The following is a 17,828-nucleotide window of genomic DNA, read 5'->3' as shown; positions in this document are numbered from 1 at the left end:
TTTAGAAATAGAAAACATGGGTAACTAATGCTGTAATTGATGGTAAGACATGGAAAGGCACACACACTACATATATCCTCCAGTCATGTACTGCTCACTAAGATAAGCAAATATACAAATGAATTCAGCAATTTGGTTTTGATGAGCCAAGAAACATCTCTGGAAAAGATATACATTTACTGCTTATATATATACCCCTTCCAGCTCAATAATTCTGGTTTTAAAATGCAGGGATGTTTTTAATGTTTTAGCTTCGTTCTATTGGGAACCAAGTAGGTAAGCATCACTGCAGATCTGAGCACAGATTTACATATCAAGTGTTAGCCTGAAGATCTTCCTCAGGCTTGGCTGGCCATGGCAGGGCCCAGCTAAGAACTCCAAGTCTTGTTTGTCCACAGTTGCCATCAAAAGGACTTGTGGTCATGCTTTATCAAACATTTAATGCAGGCCTGGAGCACTTGGTAAAAGGTCAAAAAAAAAAAAAAAAAAAAAAAAAAAAACCACAACAAAAGCATTTTAGAATGTTTTTCATTACTTCCTCCTACCTAAAAACAATCCAGTTACAGTAGGGTGCAGCAAGCAATGCTTTCCATCATCTTTTTTGTATGTTGTTGTGCCTTTTGTCCTCTGTCAGAAGAGAGCTGTGAACTGTACCACAAACTGTTCTGGAGAATCATATAGTTATAGAATTACATGGGTTGGAAGGGACCTCACAGATCATCCAGTTCCAACCCCTTGCTGCAGCAGGCTGCCAACCACTAGATGAGGCACTGGATCAGGTTGCCCAGATCCCATCCCAGCTGGCCTTGAAAATCATCTTGATTTCAGGAAGGTGGAAACGAACAAGATGGAAACAGTTTTCCACATTCATTTCAACTCTGGCTGAAAATCTTTTCTGAAGTTCTGTCAGACCTGTTGCAGGGTAACTTCAGTGCATCTCTGACCCAGCCCATCACAGTGGGAATCTTTTTCAGCCTTAGGGGGATCTTGCATGATGACAAAGCTCACATTTAGTTGTCCATAAGTTGAAGAAGCAGCCTGTGAAGCTCAGTGTGTTTCTGTTGTTTTAAGCGGACTGCTATTTAAACATTGTTTTAAAAAATCACTCTACATAAAGGATGATGGGAATGATTTAAAACAATGAAAGGATATGTTTTGATGATAACCCATCATCTCTACAGTCAAAAGTGCTGCTATCCAATAATCCTAATTACAAGTAATAACTTCTTTCTCCTTGGAATGCCAGATTTCAATTCACTGCAGACTCACAGCAATTTAACAATATGCCTGACAGCAGGAACAAGAGAAGAGCCACGTCTATTTAGACAGCATAAAGCAGCACTTGCTTAACAACAGTGTTTTGTGGCTGATGGAACCACTGGGAGAACTCGGCAGGGCTGCTTTTTTAGGGGAAAGACAGATATAAGTAAATTCATTTGGGCATGACAAGCCGATTATGAATGCAACAGCAACACAATTATCTGCCTTCAAAAGACAATACAGAAGATGCGCTTCTTCCTTCATGTGAATCCATTAAAAATAAATAAACAAGCCAAGTGAAACAGGCCTGAGGGCTGCAGTGTTATCCCACCGAGAGAGATCGCTTCCAGAGACCTTCTACAAGGGCAGGAGTCCCTCAGCTTGACTGCAGAGGACGCAGCCCCAGTGCCAGGAGAAGCTCTTCTCCGAATAATTAGGCAACAAAACCAACTGTGAAAAGCTTTGGGAGCCTGAGTCCCTCGTCCCCATCCTTCATAGTAAATAGAGGGTAAGTGATCACCTTCGAATGAAAACAACCTTCCCCTCCACTTCAGAGAATGGCAAAGGGAATAAGAGAGCATCTGAATTCTTACGGCTCTCATGGCACGGTGCTTCAGCAATGCGAGCCTGGAGGATTACAGGGCAGTAATTACTCTCTGCAATAGTTTCTCTTTGTGTTGCTTTGCTCTGAGGATGCTGTATGGATTGCTCTTCTCCCAGTTCCCAGAGCAAATTACCTCCCGCAGCCTGTGAGTCATTTCATTAGGCAGTTGTGGGATGTCCTGGTACAGCACTGAGGTCCTTGAAAAGCATGAGGACATGCTACCTGCAAGTCACTGTGCACATGTCAAGATGTTTTTGCAGTTCATGGATACAGATCAGCATTTAAAAAAAAAAAAAAAAATAAATCATAATAATAAATAAAATACTATTTCTTCTCAGTCAGGGAAAGACAAAGGGAGGAAATATCCTCACCAACACACCAGGGATCTCTGCTTTTCTCTGTTCTTACTGCAGCTCCACCACCTCCCTATCTTGCTTTCAGCTAAGGAGCACCAGCTGTTGTTCCTACCAGGACCACAACTATGACACTAGGCACAGCAAGCAGAATCCCAGACCATTATGGAACTGGATTTGGCAATGTTTTTTTGCTCCAGTTCCTCCCTTGAAATTAAAGCCTTATGTGTCAGTGTCACGCTGCTGGAGCCAGAAGCCCTCTCCTCCTCCTGCCTGGATTCTTCTGCTCCAAGCTGACATCACAGCTCGTCGCCATCCTGGACTTGGTTCCCAACAGCAGTAGAGATGAATGCTGGAAGGCTCTTGTTTAGTTTTTTTTCCTACTCTCAGTGCTAGACAGCGGAGTGAATTCAATCCATAACTCAGAAAGTTCTTCCCACAGCTTTTTCTGAAAATACAGCAGTTATAGAATTCCACTGTTTCCTGTACTGATAATTTCCTGTGATGACTTTGAAAGCACATTTAGAAAGTACAGTTGGCTACATAACTTCTTTTATAAAACTCAGCAGAATCTTGTCTCTGGGGATGGAAGCAGAGGGTTTTTTGAGGCAGGTTTCAGCCTAGACAATGACAATATCTGAAAAAGAATCAAATTCTGTTTTCCACAGTATTTCATAGAATCACGAAACAGAATCATAGAATCATTAAGCGTGGAAGGAGCCACTACGATCACCTAGTCCAACCACCAACTCACTTCAAATCAGACATACTTTCTCAGACTTATAGACTGCCATGAGGAAAGAGCACACAGTTGCCCCTACCATCACATTTCCTTCCATGTAACACCAGTGATGTCTTCCTAGAACCCCTCCTGAAGCCAAAACAGACAAACATCTTAAAAGGGAAGCACAGTCACCACTCTTACAAATGGGTAATAGTCCCTCCCTAGGAATGTAGTGAAAGCTTGCACAACTTTTTCAGATGCTTGACAGACATTTACTCTTGGAAGGCTGATGTCAGAAAAGATGTGAGTTAAAGGGATGTTTCTACGGCAGGTTTAAGCTGAGCTCTGCCCAAATGCTGTTCCTACACTTATCCTCTCCTATTTGACATAAAATATCTTGCACAAAGTCCTGCTGTGCCTTCAGCCCCTCCAGTCTGGTCTATTGAGGTGAGATGGAACCCAGGTTCCACTGGAGCATGAGCTAGAAACCAGAGTTGGACAAAAACTGCTGTCCTCAACTCCCAATTCTATTTTATTTTTACAAACCACATTTTTATTGCCAAAAGTGCTGAAACTTGGATAGGGCTAGCAAACTGAAAATACACAGAAATCATTCTGGTCAGTCACGGTACTTCATGTTTTTGAAAAGAAAGGAAAAAAAATCAGTAAAATATCATCATTTTATTCTTTTTTTTCTTTCCATAGGGTATTTGGCAATTTCAAAATATCCCTTTTGAAATGTCAGTGTCTTTCAATCAGACCAATCTGCAAAGCTTAGCTGTTCATGCCAGTACTTTCCACTTCAAATAATCAACATTTTCTGATGAAATAATATTTAAGTTTAAAAATACCCACTATGTTCAAAATACATTTCTGGTCAGTTCTGATAACCTTGCAGATCACGCTGACCATGCTGCAGTGGAGATGTCAGCTACAAATGCTTCCTAAGTTCCTTTCCACATTTTCCCAATTGAAGGACATCAACTGCCCCTCCAGCCAACTGGGAATGCTGGAAGATGACTTTGAGGCCTGATGAGTTCAAATAAAGTGTTCAATAAAATAAAGTGAAAGCTTCTTTTGTCATAAAGTCATACAATTAATTGAGTTGGAAGGGACCCATGAAGGCCACCTACCCTGTGATGAACAGGGACACCTACAGCTCCATCAGGTGCTCAGAGCTCTGTCCAGCTGGACCTTGAGTGTCTCTGAGGATGGGGCTTCTACATCTGTGGGCAACCTGTGCTTGACCATCCTTACTGTAAGAAATTTCTTCCTTATATCCAATCTATATCTCCCCTTTCCCAGTCTGAAATCATTTCCCCTTGTCCTGTCACAACAGACCAATCATTTTTGAAACACTTAGGCACTGACAAAAATTAATCTTGGGTATTTTAACTGTCTTTCTGTTGAAAGACGAGGTTTTCTTAAAAAGAGTTTCTTCTGAAAAACAAGCTTTCATGTTCACCCTCCTGTACTCTCCACCTCACCCTGACCTAAACCTCTGGAAGCTCCCAGCCCAAAGCATGTGGCTGAGCATGTTTCTACTTTGGAGGGAGAGACATCCTCCCTGTCTGCTGCCAAAACTAAAAGCAGTTCCTGATACTAATTCAGGTTCTTGGAAGAGTGTATTATTCCCATTTGCAGCTGATTGTCAGGTTGGAGATTCATGATGGAAAATGATTCCAAAAGCATACAAGAGGCACAGATGCGCATCTGTAGCTAGCCTGTCTCTATGGGAAAAAAATGCTGTTCTGACTCCAAATTATCCACAGACAGGAGATGACATCCTGAAAGCAGCCTTACAAATGTTAACAGTGCAGGATAATCACTCAAGATGGGTGGCAAACACATCAGAGATCTGCACTCCTGGAGAGCATCACCCAGCAGAGAATGCTCTGCAGCACATGTCCAGAGCACACACAGTGCCTGGGTTCTCTGCACCTCCACTTTAAGCCTGAATATAAGTGTGTGTTTATCTTCAGGCATAAAGATTTTTAAAGTGCTTTCATTGGCTTGCACTGGGAGGTAGACGGCAGGATTAATAGCTGTTCTTCAAAGCTATAAACTGCATGGTGTGTTTTCTCAGACTTTGAGCCATGAGTTACTACTGTAATTAAATCCAGAAGGAGAGGCCATAATAACATTCTGACTTGATTTCCAGTGGCAGAGCATTGATTAAGAGAGCTACATAATAAATGAGAGGCATTTCAGAATCGCTCTGTTGATGTTATCTGTAATTTTTTTATAATTAGAAAAGCCTAAAGAAAATTGTATATTATAATTACATGCATTATTAATCCTACTCTGTTATAATATGAATTCATCTATGATTACAGGTTGCAGCAAGCTTTTGGTAATTTTTTTAAGAGGTCCAGTGATTTGGCTTACAAAGCCCATGTAAACAACAGATAAATTGGATCACATCATTTAAAACTAATGCAAAACCAGAGAAACTTCAAATTGACAACTGGGAAATCCAAAAATGAACGAAGAGTTTAGGGGTAATTATTTTCCTGTTTAAAATCAGTGGCACAGTGAAGAGAGCATTCAAATAGCTGTTTTTATGCAGTCCTTCACACAGAAGTCTTTAAATGATTGAATCTGAAAGGAGGTTAGCAGGTTATTTAATGATTAAAACAACTTTTTCTTCATTCAGCTGCTTTGGAGTAACCCTGAGCACAAGGGTTTGTACCTGAATTAAGTTGCATTTTACTATTCCTATATGACGATTTACTGTAAAACATTTCATTTCAACTCTCTCCACTTAGATAGGGAGATAATTAACAGAAGGTACATGGATTCTTACTTTAGTGAGAAAAGTGACTGCAACATACACAAAGATCTGTATTTCCAGAGAAAGCAGAAGCTCTCCAAAGTCAGGCTAGTTAGAACACCCTCTCCATCATATTAATAACCTGTTACTCTTACAAGTAGTCCCATTGGATTCAGATGGATTGAGTTTTCCTATAAGTCTGTAGATGGTTCACCATTTGGACCGAAGTTTATTTTCTTCAGGTCTGATTTACTACTAATTTATTTTGTTTGATGTTGCAGATAAGACCCAAACACCCCTATTCTTTTTGCAATTGTACATGCCAAAAATTTTAGAGAGATGGTTGAGAGTCTAGTTTGGAAACATTAGAAGTGTTGTAACGTGAAAATCAAATGTTGAGGAATAACTACACTGCACCTTTCTTCAGCTCTTTTCTATTCACAGTTCAATTACAGGTACAAAAACCAACAGAGCAAGTGATAAGGTGCACTGAAAGACCATTAAGCACGTGAGGGTTAGAACTGCATCACCAAGGCTTCACGTGCTCAAAACAGGTGGCAGGTAAATCTCACACAGTACTTGAGATAAATATTTTTGATGGGGATTTGGGTGAATTTAGCCATATCTGCAAACGCCTGTTTCACACATTAATTACTTCAATGGAAACCTCAGCATTCAAATGAAACAAGGCTTTTTTTTTTTTTTTTTTTCCAACTAGTAAAGCCACAGGAAAGTCCTTTATCACCGTCATGAATACAGGCATAACACAAACCACTTGTAGTTTGCCACAGACCTTCTCTGAAACATCAGTGATGATAATATGAAGCTGCCAAAGTGCACAGAAATGGGAAGTAGAAGCACAAAAGAGGCCATTCTCTCATTTCTGACCCACAATGTCAGTAATCACCCAACCTTAGCGAGAACAGCCATTGTGCTGTGCAGAAAGGATCCCAGGATCACTGCTTTTGAGAACTGAAATCCATGTGCCAAGACCACCTACACCACAGGACCACCCAACGCCATTCTTTGCCAGCCAGAACCATACAACTCCCATTTGGCTCGTGGAAATAAGGTTACATTAATGCCTGGTAAAGACCATTTGGAGAATTGTTAAAAGGAGGGTCTGAACACGTTCCAGTCAGTGAATGTTGATTCTGGCAGACACAAACTGAGTCATGCCTCGTCCCACACTGAGCCGCTGCGCTGTGGTCTGGGGCTCACTCCAGATGGTTACAGATGCTTACGAATGGGGACCAGCTGGTTAATGTTTTCTTGCCTTGGTTACATGCAAGACAAACCATTTGCGTCATGGTTACTTTTGACAGAAAATGGTTTAGGTGTTTTTTAGCTGGAGACAAAAGGGTTATTCTGGCAGGTTATAGGAATGTTTTGCCAGTTTGCCTATGATTTAAAAGGTTGATACAATCTTGACTTAACACTCTTCAGAGAGCTGAAAATGCCTCAAGTGGTGCTGTCACACTAAATGCATTCACTGTCTTACTCACTGATTAGCTGCTTTTTGCCATAACACACACTGGCAACCAGCTTTAATTTCAATACTTCTGGAGAGACTCCAAACTAGAAAAGAATAAGTCATCATCTGAATTTTGTCCTCATCACATTTTTATGGCTTTTGGTGATGTTTACCTTGAAGAATAGATTCTTCTAGCCCAAAGTGTTGTAGGCAAGAGATTTTTGTCTTTAATTTTTCTAATTCGTGATAACTAAAAGGACTGATGAAGGAACATGTTGAAAAAAATCTTTTTGGCCCTACTGCCCAGAATTAGAACAGAACAGAGGTTCACCTGATTAGACAGGAAAGCAGTGATGTATCTGATTCGACCTTAGAAGGTTCCATAGCAGATCTCATATCCAAAATATATTGACTTCTGTCTTTATTATAAAGAAATCTTCTGTCAGGTCAGGCCTTCAGTTTTTCCCTAAAGAAAGAATTTACTTTTGTCTGGGATCTGTCAGAACCCACTTTATCAAACTTCCCTTACATAAGATTCCCATCCAATAATTTTGAAGCATGGAGTTCTTTATAGATTGACTGAATTAACCAGTCAGAATTTCTTTCTTAATTCATTGACTTTCCTAATGCTACTATTTAAAAAGTATTAATTACTTAACAATCATTTTAAAGGTTAAGTTTTCAATATGTTCCTTGCTTACCCACAAACAGATCAGGTTTTTCATGCACTATAATACTTCTTACACCCTCTGACAAGGAAGTCAAGACACACAGTGTAAGCAAGATTCTATTTTTTTCTATATACATCCTTGGTGAACCTAGATTTGCATATATGAACTTTGAGACTTATAAAAACATGTTTGTTATGAGCACAGAGAACAGAAACCACAAACACATACAGATCCTTTCAATAAGAAAAGATTTCTTCTGAAATGTTAACATTGTCTACAACATAAAAATAACCACAGACTATTCTACTCATATTGACAAACATTTTTTACTGGTACTCTAAAGAATGGAAGTGCAATATAAACTGTGTATATATTCTTTTTCCACTAACTGTTTACTATAAAAAAATTCTCTAACTACTAGAGTAATTTGATTTCTTGTGCCAACATCTCTACAGAATGATTGACTCCACTAGTAGATGCACTGCCCCTTTATGGAAATCTGCATCACTTATTGCTCTGGGAATAAGATCAGGAGATTCAAGACCATCTTGTACAGCACACCAGCAATTATTGCTGGAACAAGAACTCATTTTACACAAAGCTGTATTTATCCTTAGTTTGAAATGACACAGCTCCAAATTATCCATGTGACTCTATAGGGACTATGTTCATGCAGTTAACTCATTAACATTGCAGTCTCCAGTTGTGCAAAGGCAATTCACATGTTTTATACATTTAATGAAGAGTTAAATACTGCAGCCCCTTTAAATTTTATCTAAGTATCTTCTAACAGAGCTAAGAGGTCACTATGATCTCTGTTAGTGTACTTATAAATTCTGTACTGCCTTTGATAGCAGCCCACAGGTTGATTTGTCTTTAAAGGTGCTGTCATACTTGCTGAATATAGTTGGCCATATTGTTTATCCTCTGACTTTGAATAAACTTTGCTTAATGTCTGAACTTCAGATGTGGCTAATTTTTATGGTTCGCCTATTTGTGGTTGTACTTTAGTTGCATACCTAGTGTTTGAAGCTAGATCAGGTCTGACAGATTGAGCTGTGACACAAAATTCCTTCCAAAAGTCAATGAAAAAGGAGAAGAGGGGAGGAGAGAGGAGAGAAGAGTGGAAGGGGAAGGAGTTGAGGGTGGTGGGATGGAGAAGAAGAAAGAAGGAGAAAGAGAAGGAGAGGGAGAGAGAAGAGAAAAGAAAGATTTACTAAAGTTAGAACAGAATAAGGATATTAAAAGAGGGACCATCTATGAATGTTGGAGCTTTTATTCCTGGGAGGACTAAAGCATGGCACAAATATGCTATCTAGAGAGCTTCCCAATCCCTGCAACAAATTACTACACCAATGAAGCATTACCATGCAGGAAGGGACTGTTTCTGTAAGCAGACTGTAGTATCATTCAAGGCCAACAACAGTTAAGCTGTGTTCTCAGATGGTGCTCCATTGCCTTAATTAAGCCTTTTTCCAAAAGCAAACACACAGAATTTAAGCTCATCATTTGCTATAGCAGCCTATGTTGCTCCAGCATTGGTACAGTCTGTAAACAAGCAAGGGAAAATGCAACATAGCAAGATTCAATGCTCAGAATCTGAAGACAAGTCAAATCAAACTAATCATCATCATTATAAACACGTGTCCTCAAGCAGCTGGAACAAGTTTCCCAGTCATGTGGTGAATTCTGCCTCCTTCTGCACCCTCATGAAGACAAACACTGCTCTGAAATCAAACAGAAGCAGTGGAAAAAAATGCATTGAGTGAGCGTCGATGGCCAGGGTTGTGATTTTTCATGATCTGATGATATGCTTTGGACCAAAACATCATGAATCTAAATATTTTTAAGCATCATGACCTTGATTAATTCATCCCCCCCCTCCCTGCTTTATGGCAGTTTTCAGCAGTTCACAGGGCTCTTGCCTTTTATGTCTCCTAAGAGAAGTCTGCTGTTTCACAGAGAAAAATGCATGAGGCAATTTGCTCGTGTGCTATTAAAGCCTCTCTGTTTGTAGATGGATGCACAGTCATATGTTGCCATGTTAACTGGAGTTATATGAAACATGGCCTCATTACTCATTAGAAGCTCCTGGAATAAAGAGATTACTTCAGCAGCTCAATACAGATTTTCTGGTACATCCCATCTGCATTGCTTTCTGACTCAAACAGTACTGTTGTGAACGAGAAGATCAGAGAGAAAGAAAAGGGAAACTGGTGTCTTGTTTAACTTTCAGCCTGATGCCAATACTCTTCTTACTGGAAGACAGAATAATCAAGGACCCAAAGTAAATTAATTCTCTATTCTTTGAATTCCTATCAGAAATTATGTATGGCAGTGTTCCCTGAAAATCATCAGCATATGGAGAATTTCTTTGGAGATTTACAGCTCCCCAGGCTCTGTCCAAGAAAGACAACATATTTAGAGAAGCATGTAGCAAGCAGGAGAGGTAGAGTGATTAACAGCATCATGTTGCCTTAACTGAAAATGTACATCCAAACCATGGCATTCTTAATCAGCTGGAGCCAAGCTTTCCTGGAGCTGGGTCTGACAAGTGCCCTCCCCCCTCACCTCCAGTATTTAATTGCACATAAGTGAGAAGCAATAAACCAACTGAATTATGCTAAACACTCCCCTCTCAGGAAGCAGAGAATGGCTCAGCAAGGAGAATTTCTCCCAGTAAGTCACTTGCATCTCTAGATTTGCACAGAGCCATTGAGCAATAACCCTGTCAGGAATGAAAGACACCTGTACTCAAAGGCAGTATGAGTTTATGTCATTTCTGAGAGATACTTGTCCAATGTATTCCTAAAGATCCTTCAGTCATGGAAACTTCACAACCTCTCCAATGAATCTATTCCAGTGTTTTATTGTCCTCATCCTTCAAGAGGTTTCCTAGCACCTGGTTTAAATTTCTCTTCCATTAATTTAAGCACATCATTGTTTCTTCTAACCACCACAAATACTCTTTAAAATGGCTTTTTTATGTACTGGAAGGCCTTGCTTCACTCTTTCTTTCCCACCACTATATAATCAAATATCCTTCCACTTTTATTCATAGGTTTAAAAAAAAATGCCCACAACTGTTATTAAAAGAGGACAATGAACTCTGTCCTGGCCATCCACAACTCTCTTCAAAACTCACTGATCAAACACGGACATCATATTCCAGTGCTGAGCAGAGCACATTCCTGTTGGAACCTGACAGTGGGATGTTTGACTTTCTCACAGCAGCACACCACTGCCTAATCACAGTTCATTTTTCAACCTTTTAACGCAAAGATGTTCCTCTGGAGAACATCTTACTAGTCTTTTTTTTTTCCCAGCCGATTTACATAGTAAAGTGTTCCTGCCTAACAGTACTTCAAGCTTTTTCCTTGATGAACTTAGCCTCATTTTTCAGATATTTCTTCAGTTTATCACACAAATTTAACTCCTCTTTCCAACATGATTGCAGTGATCCTCAGCTCTAGATCTGTGCAAAGTTACCATGCAGACTTCCAGCTGAATGTCCAACGTCATTAATGAAACACCAAACAGAACAGATTTCAGGATTGACAACACAGGAATCCTTAATGGTACTTCATAGAATCATAGAATCTTTAGAGTTGGAAGGAACCTTTAAAGGTTATCTAATCCAACTCACCTATGGCTCAATCAGGTTGCTCAGATTTCCATCCAACTGTCCTTGGATGTCCCAAGGGATGGGGCCTCCAACACCTTTCTGGGCAACCTGAGTCAGTGCCTCACCACCCTTAATGTAAAAAACTTACTTATATCCAATCTAAATCTAAATCTAAATTCTTTTAGTTTGAAACCACTTCCCCTTGTACTATCGTAACAGACCCTGCTAAAAAGCCTGCTTCCTTCTTTCTTATAGCACACCTTTAGATACTGAAAGGTTGCTCTAAGGTCCGCTTAGAGCCTTTTCTTCTCCAGGCTGAACAGCCTCTGCTCTCAGTCTGTCCTCATAGGACAAGTGTTCCACCTCTTGGATCATTTTTCTGGCCCTCCTCTGTGTTCCAGCAGCTCCATGTCTCTCCTGTACTGAGGACATCTGGACACTGCTCCAGGTGAGGTCACACCAGCACAGATGAGAGGGGCAGGATCACCTCCCTCAGCCTGTTGACCATGATCTTTGGATGCAGCCCTTTGGCAACAAGCTACTGAGGGCTGCTCCATTGATGGTATGCAATCCATACCATAACACTCATATTACATTACCTTCCTCCACGCATACATTGCTTATGTAAATATCCTGCCAGATGAAATCCTAAACTCAAAATCTGTGACCTTTGTTCCTCCCTGGTCTAATCCACAGTTTATTTTGTGGTAAAGGAATTTAAAATGGCTAAACACAACTCCTTTATGATTGACTTTTATTATTTCTTTTTGCAGTCGGACAATTTGTTTTGGTTGAATATTTTTCCTCTCAAAACTGTTGTTAACCAGACAGGACTGTAATTCTCAAGACACACTGGGGAAAATACATATGTATTGCTCCTTCCCCAATACATTTTATGCCTATTGTAATTAACTGCAGACAGATTTCATTCTCCATTGAGTAGCAGGCCAAACTCCTCTTTGATCTTTCTCATCCTACTAACAGTTCTTACAGAATTATTTCTGCTTATCTTTGAATTCTCATTTTGTGCCTCAGTCTTTCTGGTTTGATCCCTGAATGCTTGTGCCGCTCTTCCAAATTTGTTCGTAGAAACCTGACCCTTTCTTTTTTTCTTATGTGTTTGTTTGATGCTCAAACTACAGAAAAAAATCATGATTTACCCAGCGTGGCACCTATTGAGTTTTTATTCTTGCACTTGGAGAGGTTGTGCTGTGCCCTTTGCTTACTCCGAGGAACTGACAACTTTATTTTACATTTCCCTTTGCCTTCCATAGGAAATCTTATTTACCAGATTGGAGTTTATTAACATCCATCTTCCTAAATCCCGTTGCTTTCAACTTGATCAATCCACCTTCCCCTTCCGAAAAGGAAGTCCTGAAGTTCTAGATTTCAGAAATTATCCAGTAATTGTAATAGTCACCTATTATTTGAATAGTAGCAAAGTTGAATATACAGATGAACCAACAGTGGCTGCTGAGTAAGAAGAAACAGCAGTTTAAAGGGGAAACTCTAAGACAAATACAAAGAGTTTCTAGCAGCATGTGCCTTGGTTCAAGCAACCCATAGCTTCAGAGAGCCCAGGAGTTTGCTTCTATCCAAAATAATAAGAACTTTTTCTGACTCTCAATTCAGTAAGCAATGTTTTCTCAAACAGAAGGTTTCATTCCTCTGATTACTTTCATTAATTAAAATAATGATCTTGATAGTGCAGCCAATGCAGAAAGCAAGAGCATGACACCTCTCCTCGAGTAGCACCAGCCCTCTTTGAACAGTACCTGGTTCAGTTTTTCTGTGGACAAAGGAAGTTTTTCACCTTGAACTTCTTAACACTTGTTATACAATAAAGCCACCACAGAAAAGGAGCACATCTGGATCTCTTCCAAGGTGCCATTGAGGATTAGGCACAAAGAAATATTAAGCACTTGCTTAGGGACACATATGGGCCCTTTAACCCCAAAAGGCAGAATTTCAGAGTATAAAACCTGTCCAAATAAGTCTCTGACTTCCAAGCATTGATCCAACACCCAGACATAGTTATTTGCACAACAACGTTTTTGAACAGCATCTCCCATGCTTAGCATAAACCGGAAAGACTCAGCATCGAAATCAGAACTGAAACAAACCTCTTCTTCTACACTAGTTTGCACCAGCCTGCTTTTCCTGGAACTGCTACCACCACTTGATTAGGAAAAGTGATAGACATTCAACAACTTCACAAGGGAGTGGGACCTGCAGTCTGCCCAGCAGCTAAGCAGCTTCTCATTGAAGTTCCATTCCTAGAAAGACAAAATCCAGATGTAAAAATGAAAAAGAGCAACCCTCTGGATTCTTGCTCATCCTTCTCTGCCTGTGGCATTGACCATGTTGGGAACTGAATGGAAAGGAGTGGAACAAGACAGAACAGAATGGAAAAGAAATAGAATAGAATGGAAAAAGTATAGGATAGGATAGGATAGGATAGGATAGGATAGGATAGGATAGGATAGGATAGGATAGGATAGGATAGAATAGAATAGAATAGAATAGAATAGAATAGAATAGAATAGAATAGAATAGAATAGAATAGAATAGAATAGAATAGAATAGAATAGAATAGAATAGAATAGAATAGAAAATAGAATAGAATAGAACAGTTATTTGGAAGTGACATTCAAAGATTACCATGATCATGCAATATTCAAGCTAAGGTTGCATCAATACTAAACACAGGGGGAGAATTACTTTTTCTGATCTGACGGCCATTTGATGCACCCAAAAATGCACTTTATCCTCCTGGCTGCCAGACCACACTGTTGCCTCAGGCTGAGAATGCATATGGTCATGTCTCATCCTGATGATGCAGAGAGAGGACCAAGACCTCTTACAGCTGGTGGGATGGGCAATGCCTTTTGGAAGAACTGGAAAGGAACCACCTGGACATGATGAAAAGCTGACCCCCACCAAAATTTAGCCCATCATCAGATTCAACTGCAGCACCTGAAATGCTCCAAAAATGCGATTCTTTACTCACCCCCTCAGTACGAGTCCCCACTTGAAGCCTTTTCCTTGTGATGTTTGAGAGAAAAAAATTAATAAATAGAGTCATTTCAGATATCCATAAAATAATGAAAACAATCACATTGGCAAGGATGGATTTGTTAGGTCTTCTCTTCAACATGTCTAGAAATACACTGAGAAAAAGATCTCCTTTTTATAAATTCTTTGTCTATTTAGACATTTCACTCTCTGGACTGTAGAAATACAGGCAACAGCTGCCCTTTTGGCTGGACAGACGAGCCCCAAATCACTGTAGGCACACCAATGGCCAGTTACTTCTGGGCATGGATCCAAGGGCTGATCTCAGCCTCCAGCCTTCTGCAGGGCTCAGAAGCAGCCTCGGAAGGAAAGTACAGCTTTTTTTTTCCCTCTCCTTTTGGGGTAATTATGAGCAAGAACCACTCTCTAAATGCATCTCTCTCAATATTTGGAGAGGCAGCAAGAACGCCCTCAACAGAAAATCCCCTCATCTGAAGGATCCTGTGGTTGGAAGCCAGCCAAGGCTTGCTGGCCTGCAGACCAGATTGCGAGATTCAGCTTTGCAGCCAATATTTTTTTTCACTGTTGGACCAAAGAAATACAGGAGCCTGTTTCCAAGCAGCCGCGAGCAGGGAAAAAAAGGGCAGGAGGTGAGACAAGCTTGGGGAGTCCACGCTGGGGGAATATAAGCTTTTGTGTCACATCTAAAGCCCCACAGAACAATGTGGTCCAGTAGGCTGGGGGTGCCTGTGGTCATTTCCCTGGAAGGGGATGGTAAATAACAGATATTAAAGGCAACAGGCCCAAGCCCTTGCAGACAGAGCTGCCTGCACTAACTATGGGAGAATACTAAGGGAAGAACTAGATTAAACCCCCCTCCTCCATAAAATCATAGAACTGTTAAGGTTGGAAAAGACCACTGAGATTGAGTCCAACCATCAGTCCACCACTAAACTTGCCCTTCAGTGTCCTATCTGTCCTTCCTTCCCTGCAATGTGTACAGCTGGATCCAGTGACCCTGACCCACCATTTACACATCAAACACATGTCTCTTGAGCGAATCCTGACACAGCTGATAGTGACTCCCTTTCCTCAGTCACCTCTGGTTCAGGCAACCATCTGAGATTTGAGGATACACCCTAAACTAATCTGAGACAGCTCAAGGCCCCATCTTCCACAGGCTGTAGAGCATTTGCTATGTTTAAACCTTAAAAAACAGCTTAAATAGAAAATGCTCTGACTTGCAGCCAACTTTTCCTGTACCACCCCATGTTTCTGATTACACACCTGTCAACAGCACAATGATGTGTAAAACACAGGGAAGGAGCTTATACTGATGGGGAGATTTAAATATCTGGTTAAAAGGCAGGGAGGTGGAGTGGGAGCAATGGAATAGGATGGCACACTTTAAAGGGTGAGAAGGCTTCTGAGAGTCTCTGGCTCAGCCACCTCTGCAGCAAGCATGGATCCAAACATCTCTTTCTACTTTGGAGGAGGCCAGATTCATGCCTAGATTTTCCTGACATCCTATTTCTTATGAGAGGTCAAAACTGCTCTTCCTGATGGTGCATACTTTGCTTCTCAAACATAGAATCATATAATATCCCAAGTAACCCATAAGGATCGTGAAGTCCAAATCCTGGATTCATGCAAAGGTGCAGTGGATAACAGCACAGAAAATTAGATTTCCTTTGCTTTCCATAACAGCATTTCCCATTTAGGGGCCAGCCCAGAAGTAAGTTTTCATTAGTAATTAAACAAATTTCATCATGTCTTTAGGGGAATGAATGGTGTGACTAAGATTTGCAGGTATTTCTCTGCCCAGAAAACCTTCCACCCACTGAAGCCAGTCACATCTTCTGCTGAGAAAAGCAATTAGAAATAATAATAAAATATTCTGGAGTAATTACAAAAATAGTATTCCCAAGAAAAAACTACTGTGAAATGAAATAATATACAGCAGTCTCTAAAGCACAATGACATGGGAATTCAGCCTTCAGTGCCACGCTGCTCCCTGTGGGCCTCCGAGCTGGGTAGCCTTTAATCAATGACACATGTCTCTTGTGCAGAAGACAGCCCAAAGGCATGCTGGGGTGAATTAGAGAGACAATTTCAACCTTCTCCTGATTTTCTTGCTATCATGAGTTTAAATCTGATCTTTAACATTATTTGAAAACAGTTTTTGTGGTTTGATTAGATCTAGTGACAGTAAGTAAATAGTTGGTCTAACATCTGCTGGCCTCCAGCTGGAAGCTGCCAAGTCCCATTTTAAGGCCAGCTCTCTTTAGGAGTTGGACTCAATGATCCCAAATTGGGTCTTAGAGCACAGAATATCCCAAGTTCATGGCAGAACTTGGACTCTATCTGTACAGCTTAAAAGCTTTCAAAGCTTGCAGTTAAACACACTTCTGTGCGTGCCAATCTGCTGAAAGTCCCCATATATAACAATGTTTTCAGATAGCAACTTCTAAAGCTTGAGATAATGTACATACATGTTTTTATTCTAAAATCACATCCAACAGCCTTTGGTTGAAGAGTTTGGATCTTCTTTTGCATTTGTCAAGTCTGCATTAATTTGCAGGGGAGGCATGATTCAATCTGAACCTTATTGATATAACCAGCTAATGGCTGGAATTTACATAGAAATAATACAGGCATCAAAAGCTATCCAGGAGTCTGAAGCATCAGAAATAATCACAGTGCATTGAATAAGATCATATGAATAATTCAAGAGCTTCAACATCACAGTTTCAGATTCTTATAAGATCACTGTTCCTTTTTCCAGAATCATAAGCTTATAAAAGGGGTGGAGGAGAATCACATCAAGCTGTGTACATTTATTTAGCTCTTTTACAAGTAAATGATCCCCTCCCACGAGCTTTCCGTGACTGCTAAGAGTAAAGGTAGCTGTGACAGACCAAAAACCAGCGCTATTTTAAAATGAAGTCTTCTGAAGTATCTACTAACCACAAGTCAGAAAAAGTTCTTGTCAGAAACAGACAATAGATGTCACTCTCAATTTATTCTTTCTTAATTTTAACAATTTGACCTAAATATTCCTCTCTTGCTCTACCACTAACTGCTCCTATTAGTGTGGGGCAAGGGCAAGGGCTGGGCTAAATCATTGCCCCCTTCCATGGTCTCTTGCATGTGGACATCATTCTCCCACCTGTATCTCCACCAGCCACTCCTAACATCATGCCAAAGCCTATTCCCTGGCCTTTCAGCTCGGTGCTATTTCTCTTTCATCAGTGTTTCAGCCCTCATTTTTTTAAATATACTTCCCCTCTTTCTTTTGGAGCACTGCAAAGACTGGCCCAGATTGCAGG

The 17,828-nt window shown here is 40.4% G+C and overlaps 1 long non-coding RNA gene across 1 annotated transcript in view; it reads right to left on the bottom strand.

Annotated features, from left to right (window-relative positions):
* LOC107313883 (uncharacterized) overlaps positions 1-17,828 on the bottom strand; it is a 74,452-nt gene that overhangs the window by 46,451 nt on the left and 10,173 nt on the right. The window contains exon 4 of the long non-coding RNA XR_014945547.1: positions 13,608-13,760. This is a non-coding gene — a long non-coding RNA (uncharacterized LOC107313883). The remainder of the gene's footprint in view (positions 1-13,607; positions 13,761-17,828) is intronic.

This window comes from Coturnix japonica, chromosome 4 (assembly GCF_054131305.1).
Source record: "Coturnix japonica strain WE chromosome 4, WE-NBRP24, whole genome shotgun sequence".
In the NCBI taxonomy this organism is placed as follows: domain Eukaryota; kingdom Metazoa; phylum Chordata; class Aves; order Galliformes; family Phasianidae; genus Coturnix; species Coturnix japonica.
The sequence above is the reverse complement of the archived record's forward strand: the minus strand, read 5'-3'. Positions and strand labels throughout refer to the sequence as shown.